Raw genomic sequence first — 7,139 nt, forward strand, 5'->3', positions numbered from 1 at the left:
TGTTTGTTGAGGAACAGATGGCGGGGAAGGTGGAGGTGGCAACAGGTAAATTTTCTATTTGGGGACAATCGCTTTTACCTTTTCTCTGTCAACATTGACTAGAAACCAGAACATTATTCAATTAATTTGCAAATGATTTTAGTTGATCACACAATTATAATCAGAATAAATCGAAGTGGATTTAAAGAATAATTAACTCATAATCGACTTCCTTAACACAGTAACTCTCAATTTTTCCATATCTTTTCCAGCCTTTGTCCGTTATAAGTCAGGGAAAATAGAGCTCCTTTTAAACTCTCATGTCATTTAGTCAAAGGTTTTAAAATGAGATATGAAACTATAGAGCTTCAATGAAAGCATATATCTGTACATATTAAATGGGGCAAAGAGAAATAATATTTAATGAAAAAAAATGAGCCAGAAGAATTATATTAAAGTTATGAGCCTTTCTGCCAAAACAACATAAAAGCTGAATATAAAGCAAAAACTCATAGATGTATAAAGAAAACTTAAAAACAAAAAATTGCTCTGGGAGATTTTAATATATCTCTTTCAGAGTTTAATAGACCAAGCAGATCAAAAATAAGGAAGAATAGAGTTTGAAAAATACAACAAACACCATCAACATTTTATATATATATATATATATATATATATATATACACACACATACATATATATATGTATGTGTGTGTATATATATATATATATATATATATATATGACTTTATATCCTACAGAATATGACTTTTATGACTATGGACATTTACAGAACTCAATAGGGTAATTGACCGCAGAGAAAACAATAAATTCCAACAAGTGGAAGTTTTAGAAGCAGTATTATTTGATCATAATTCAATAAAACTGGAAATCAGTAATGTATGTATAGATACCGAATTAAAGAAAGCTTTCCATAACCTTGTGGAAAGGTTTAATGTCCTATTTTATCAGCCGGAGTGATAAATGGTATAGAGGTCCTACATTAATTGAGAACTTGTGAATACAAGTACAACCAGTGGTACTAGGTAACTGAGAGACTAGCATCTTATTGGGGGATTCCAGATTCGTTAGAGTTCCTGGACCAGCCTTCCATCCTTAGAAATGTTTCCATAAATTCAGAAAATCTTTGTAAGGGATTAACTTTAGGCTCCTAACAGCTGACAAGCCAGAATGAACTTTAAATGTTATTTCTTTTTCTTTCCGGCATTAAGGAAATGAGGACCACAGTAACAATGGAGCTTTTCCGAGGGCCGAGATAAGATCTCCCTTCCGCGTCTGGAGCTGAGCTCTGAAGCACTAGACTCTTAATCAGCAGAAAGAGGAAACCAAGGCTTCCCTGCCGAATCATCCTGGACTCCGTACAGTGCAAAGCCACCTTTTACACAATTATCTGGATGCTATCAGCTCAGGATCCATTTTTTGCTGAATTCCCCTCCGCCTTAGACTAAACAAAGACTGTGTTCCCATTTTAACGTGTGGTTCCTTAAAAGAAATTCTTCCCTATTTCATAAAGCTAAAGCAGCTTAATTAAGTTATGCTTAATCAGCCTGTTCTGTCTATATCATGATTTTATATATATATATATATATACACACATTAAATTAAAAAATGTATTTCATGAGGTAACCAGTGTGGATTGGGTTGGAATGGGGTTGAGTTGTCTTTGATGAAAGAAACCTTTTAAAATTTTAGATAAAAAGAGTTAACTGGGTTGATCCCTGCCTGTGACAGTAAGAAAATTTTATTTTATCCATTCACTAAACCTCAGAAGATGTGTGAGGAGTATAGATAGATGGAAGACAGCCTTTCTCTTTGATTCTGATATGTAAACAAGCCATCTGAACTCTTTCCATATTTCAAATCCCCATTTGTAAAATGGGATCAATTAAGAAAATGAACGTGAGCTGGCGTTGGCTGAATGTGAATCATCCCCTTGTAAAGCCCCATGCTTCTAGAAGATGCCATGTTGAATAAAACTTCTAATAACATGCTCTGAATTAACCGGGAAGAATTTTAGCTTCATTCAAAGTAAAATGTTTACTTCAGAGGGATGAATAAAAATGAAATCCACAGGCCTGCAAACTCCTGTTTGCATCTTGCAGGCTTAAACACGTGGAATTCTAGTGCAACAGTGTTGTTGACAGGGCCAGCACATATTATTAAATCAAGAAGCCAAATTTAATAATTACTACCTTATGAGGCCCTCAAATATTTTCACCTAACTCCTCCTTCTTTTCTTTCTCTTTGCAGTTTCTCCTTTCAGAGAGCTCCTCCCCCGCAGGGTCTTCTTTTTGGAGGCCTGTTCTTCTGGAAGAGGGGGGTCTAGGGGAAGGGGGATGGGGTCACTCAGGACCCCACGCTTGGCCCGTGGAGTCTACTCTTCCTCCACCACTTGCCAGCCAGGCCCTGGTGTTCAGAAGATCAAAACACCCGGGAGACACATCAGAAGGAAGAATACTTCCAACCCTGCCACCATCTTCAACGCACCGTTCTCTGTGCAATGTGAAGTCACATAAAATGAGAATGGCGCTTTCACTCAACTTCCTTTATCACAGAAGGGAGCCTGAGCCATTTACCTGCTTACTGGGAAGAAAACTGGCTTGGAAGTTTGTAGAGCTGGTTGCTAGAGAATAAAAATATGCCCATAATAAAATAATGCCAGAAATTAACGAGTTAATTTTTCCCCTCAGTGTTCGCTTAGAATATAAAAGGGGTAGTAGTATTTAATGTGCAGTAATTAGGTGATAATAGATGTGTGCATACACGTGACACGTTTTGAACTTCTTGAAAGGAACTTGTTCTTACTTCCAGAAGAGCAGAAATGTCAGTGTTTAGCAAATACTGACTATTCAAATATGTGATTTGATTGTTTGGAAAATCTCACAAAGTTTAGAACAAATAGTATTCTTGAAAAAGAAAGGAAGCATAAGAGTAAGAACACTTATTTTGATGTGAGTTGATCTTCTACATGACAGCATTCTCTCATTATACTGTAATATGTTTAATAAACCTGAGGCTATGGTGAAAACTTTCAGCCAGATCCCGTTGACCGTTCACAGATGAGGTGCACGACCTCTTAGAACACTGATGCCGGTAGAATTCAGTAAACATACAATTTCCTATCTCTCACGTGTGTTCTCTTTTTGCCTATTAGAAGATTGAACTTAAGGGATCAATTAACAAAGGGTATGCAGGAAGTCCTTAGGCAATTTTACTCAGCAGTAACTCTGGATACACCAAGGAGAAGAGCAAACATGGTAAGATGCTGTTAACTCATCCAAATTCATGTTTTGCTTTAGGGCCAAGACCACTAAATCAATTCACTCCTTACATGTAATTGGGGGTATTCATTTAGCTGTCTTGGAAAGGGGGGTCCCTGAAATTATTTTATTGACTTTCACTAAATCCTTAAGATTTAGGTAACTGTTAGGACCAGAGGGAAGCTGGATTGGGCCTGGGGCAGGGGCAGTGGTGACAGTTGACTGTGCTAAAAGGCAACTGCAGAGACTGGGGGAGAGAATCCCTTTTAGGCCACAGTGAGTCAATCAAATCAAAGTGCCTCAAAAAGAACCTTTCTCTTGTTACCAAAATATCCAGAGAAAATCCATCAGTTGAAAGACAAACTGACTTGAAGTGATGTGATTATTTCCTTCCCTTTTTACTTGCTACCAGTCTAAGCAGCGTACGTGACATTGTTTTCATTTTTGTTTTGTCTGTTTTTCTGGAGTTTCGCATCATATTGATCTCTCAGCTTGTATTTACTTTATGTTGAACTTAGACTCTCTCATTTGTCTGATTCTTAAAAAAGCCTTCTTAAAATTTTAAAAAATATATTAATTTATTTTTTATTGAAGTATAGGTGCTGTACAATATTATATAAGTTACAGGTGATTCACAATTTTGAAGGCTATACTCCATTTATAATTATTATAAAATATTGGCTATATATTCCCCGTGTTGTACAATACATCCTTGCAGCTTATTTTATACCTAATAGTTTGTATCTACTAGGCTTTACAGTAAGTCCCCTACATATGAACCTTCAAGTTGCGAACTTTCAAAGATGTGAACGTGCGTTCGCATGTCCAATCACGTAAGTTAGTTCATGTGTCTGGTGTACATTGTCATGTGCGTGCATCCTTTACGAACAGTTGTGCTTTTGTGTACTTTACTGTACAGCACTGTATAGATTACAGTAGTACAGTGTCTTTATTTCAAGCCCAGGATGTCCGGAAGCAAGTGTAAAAGCAGCGGTGATGTAGCTGGTACTGCTACCAAGCGCCCGCTGTTTTTTGTACTACTGTACTTTTCAAGGTACTGTCCTGTAAGATTAAAAATGTTTTCTTTATTTTTGTGTTTGTTTTTTATGTATTATTTGTGTGAAAGGTATTATAAACCTATTACAGTACAGTACTATATAGATGATTGTGTTAGTTGGGTACCTAGGCTAACTTTGCTGGGCTTACGAACAAATTGGGCTTACGAATGTGCTCTCAGAATGGAACTTGTTCATATGTAGGGGACTTACTGTATAAGAGGATTTCTCAGGAGCAAGTGGAGAAAGAAGTTTCTTAAACCCTTTGAGCACCACAAGCCAGGAAACTAAGAGCTGGGAAGGAACATAGTTTGCTAAGATCCCCAATGGTTCTCAAACCTGGATGAACCTAAGAATTACTCAAAAAAGATTGTTAAATGATGTAATGCTGAAATATTTAGGGAGAAGTATATGGATGTGTGTCATTTACTTTCAAATGTGGCAAGGAAAAAAAAAGAGGGCTAGCATGTGAAAAGGCAGGTATAGTAAGATATTAATGGTAGCATCTAGGTTTGGTGTGTACATGTGTTCCTTGTAAAATTCTTTTAATTTGTCTGCATGTTTGGAACTTTTTGTAATAAAATGATGGGAAAAAAACAAATATTAGGAAAAATATAATATTTGAAATAAAGAAGAGAAATGGTGGAACACAGTGAAATGAATACAGTTGAAGGTGAATTAGTAAATTGTAAAATTAGATTTGGGAAGTGTTTCCCCCCAAAAAAGCAAACAAATAGTGAATAACAAAATTACAAAATATAAAATTATGAGATATATGGGATGGCAGTAAGTATGCAGAATCCCAGAAAGATAGAAAAATGAAAATTGAGAAAAGGTTGTATGCGAAAAAAGCAAAGGAGATTAAAAAAACATGAATGCTGGTTTTACTCTGCCTCCTTTCTCGTGACAATGAAATCTGAATTTCTGAAAATGGGTCCCAGCATTGGTACTTTTTAAGCTCCCCCAGTTATTTTTTTAATTTAATTTTTATTTTACATTAGAGTATAGTTGACTTACAATGTTGTGTTACTCTCAGGTGTACAGCAAAGTGATTCAGTTATACATGTACATATATTCATTCTTTTTCAGATTCTTTTCCCATATATGTTATTACAGAATGTTGAGTAGTGTTCCTTGGGTGCTATACAGTAGGTCCTTGTTGATTATCTATTATATATATAGCAGTGTGTATATGTTAATTCCGAACTCCAGTTCACTTTGAATGAGCATTCAAGGTTGAAAGCTGCTGACTGAGAAGAAGGTGTCTTGGGAGACTAATATGCTTTAAAACCCAACAGATATGGGGGTACAGAAATCATTAAAATGGGAAAAGTGCCAGGACTTCAACGACAGCCTGGGCTTTCTTTAGGTTCTGAAAGATTGGCTTTTATCTACTGGTAATTTCTCAATTGCAATAAGGACAGAAAAACAAATATTTAACAACTAATTAGTATGCTACTTCCTGACCAAATTCTTGTGCTATTGGAAGTCAGCAAAATTGACTTTCACATACTTATAGTTCAATTAATATTTTTTTGGCCTCAAACAAAAAACTTCATCCATGAACATGGAACACATGTTAGTTATTTAAAGTTAACTTTATTGTTTTTGTTACAGTGATAGATGTGCATAACTCGTATGCTAAGAGTCTTCTTATGCGAGACTCATATCTTGAAATGGAGCCAGTGCTATCTGTGTTTGCCCCGGACTAGACCAGTGTGTGGAGTGACAGAGTCGAGGGGAGGTGCTGGGAAAGGTGCGTGAGACTGAGCCAGGGCAGTTCCCAGAACGAATTAAGACATAGCGTCTGAATAGCTGCTCATTTAACACTGCAACTTCTGCACCAGGAGGCTGTCTCCCCTCAGCCTTTGTTATTCAGGAGCTTGGGGTGGCTCATGGTGTATCCTAAGTCTCAGTCATTCTGTGTGTTATGGGTTTAGTTGTGTTTCCCCCAAATTCGTAAAGTCCTAACTCCTAGTTCTTCAGAATATGACCTTATTTGGAAATAGGGTCATGGCAGATGTAACTAGTTACAATGAGGTCATACTGCGGAAGGGTGAGCCCCTAATCCAACATGACTGGTGTCCTTATAAAAGAACGCCATGTGAAGAAGCAGACACACACACGGGGTGAGTGTGTCACGTGAACGTGGAGGCAGGTGCGATGATGCTGTCGACCAGCCAAAGAGGGAGGCCTGGAACAGATCCTTCCCTCATGGCTCTCAGAAGGAATCAAACCTGCTGACACCTTGATCTCAGACATCCAGCCTCCAGAACTGCGAGATAGTAAATTCTGTTGTTAGGCTGCCCGGTTTGTGGTGCTTTGTTACAGCAGCTCTAGTTAACTCATACATTGTGTTTTGATCTGGTGATTGCTCCTCCCTCTGTCATGTCTAGTAGTTTCCCTCAGCTAGGACACTAGACTTTTGACCTTGAACTTGATGTATTTGCAAGGTCTGGGTCTCTTTCAGCTCCATGTGCTCTGCAGTTCTGCAGATAAACAGTCTCCCCATGCTTTCCCAATGTCCTTCCATTGTGTCACTCTAGTCAGGTGTTTCTCTCAGGATTATGATACTTACTCTGTACAGCCCCAGGTCTGAGAAAATTATGTCAACTCTTACACTGCTCTCTCATTTTGACACATTTTATTTTTTTGGCAGTTGTTCTTCATAATTTTAATTTGGGGGAGAGGCTTTTACTTTATTTCACTTAAAATGGAGTTTCCTTACTTTTTTCATCTTTCTGCTGTTTCTGATGGATGTCTGTGAACATAGTGGAGGGAACATAACTTCCTTCTGTCATCCATGAGTACATATTTAAAGAAG

This window comes from Balaenoptera ricei, chromosome 3 (assembly GCF_028023285.1).
Source record: "Balaenoptera ricei isolate mBalRic1 chromosome 3, mBalRic1.hap2, whole genome shotgun sequence".
Taxonomy (NCBI): domain Eukaryota; kingdom Metazoa; phylum Chordata; class Mammalia; order Artiodactyla; family Balaenopteridae; genus Balaenoptera; species Balaenoptera ricei.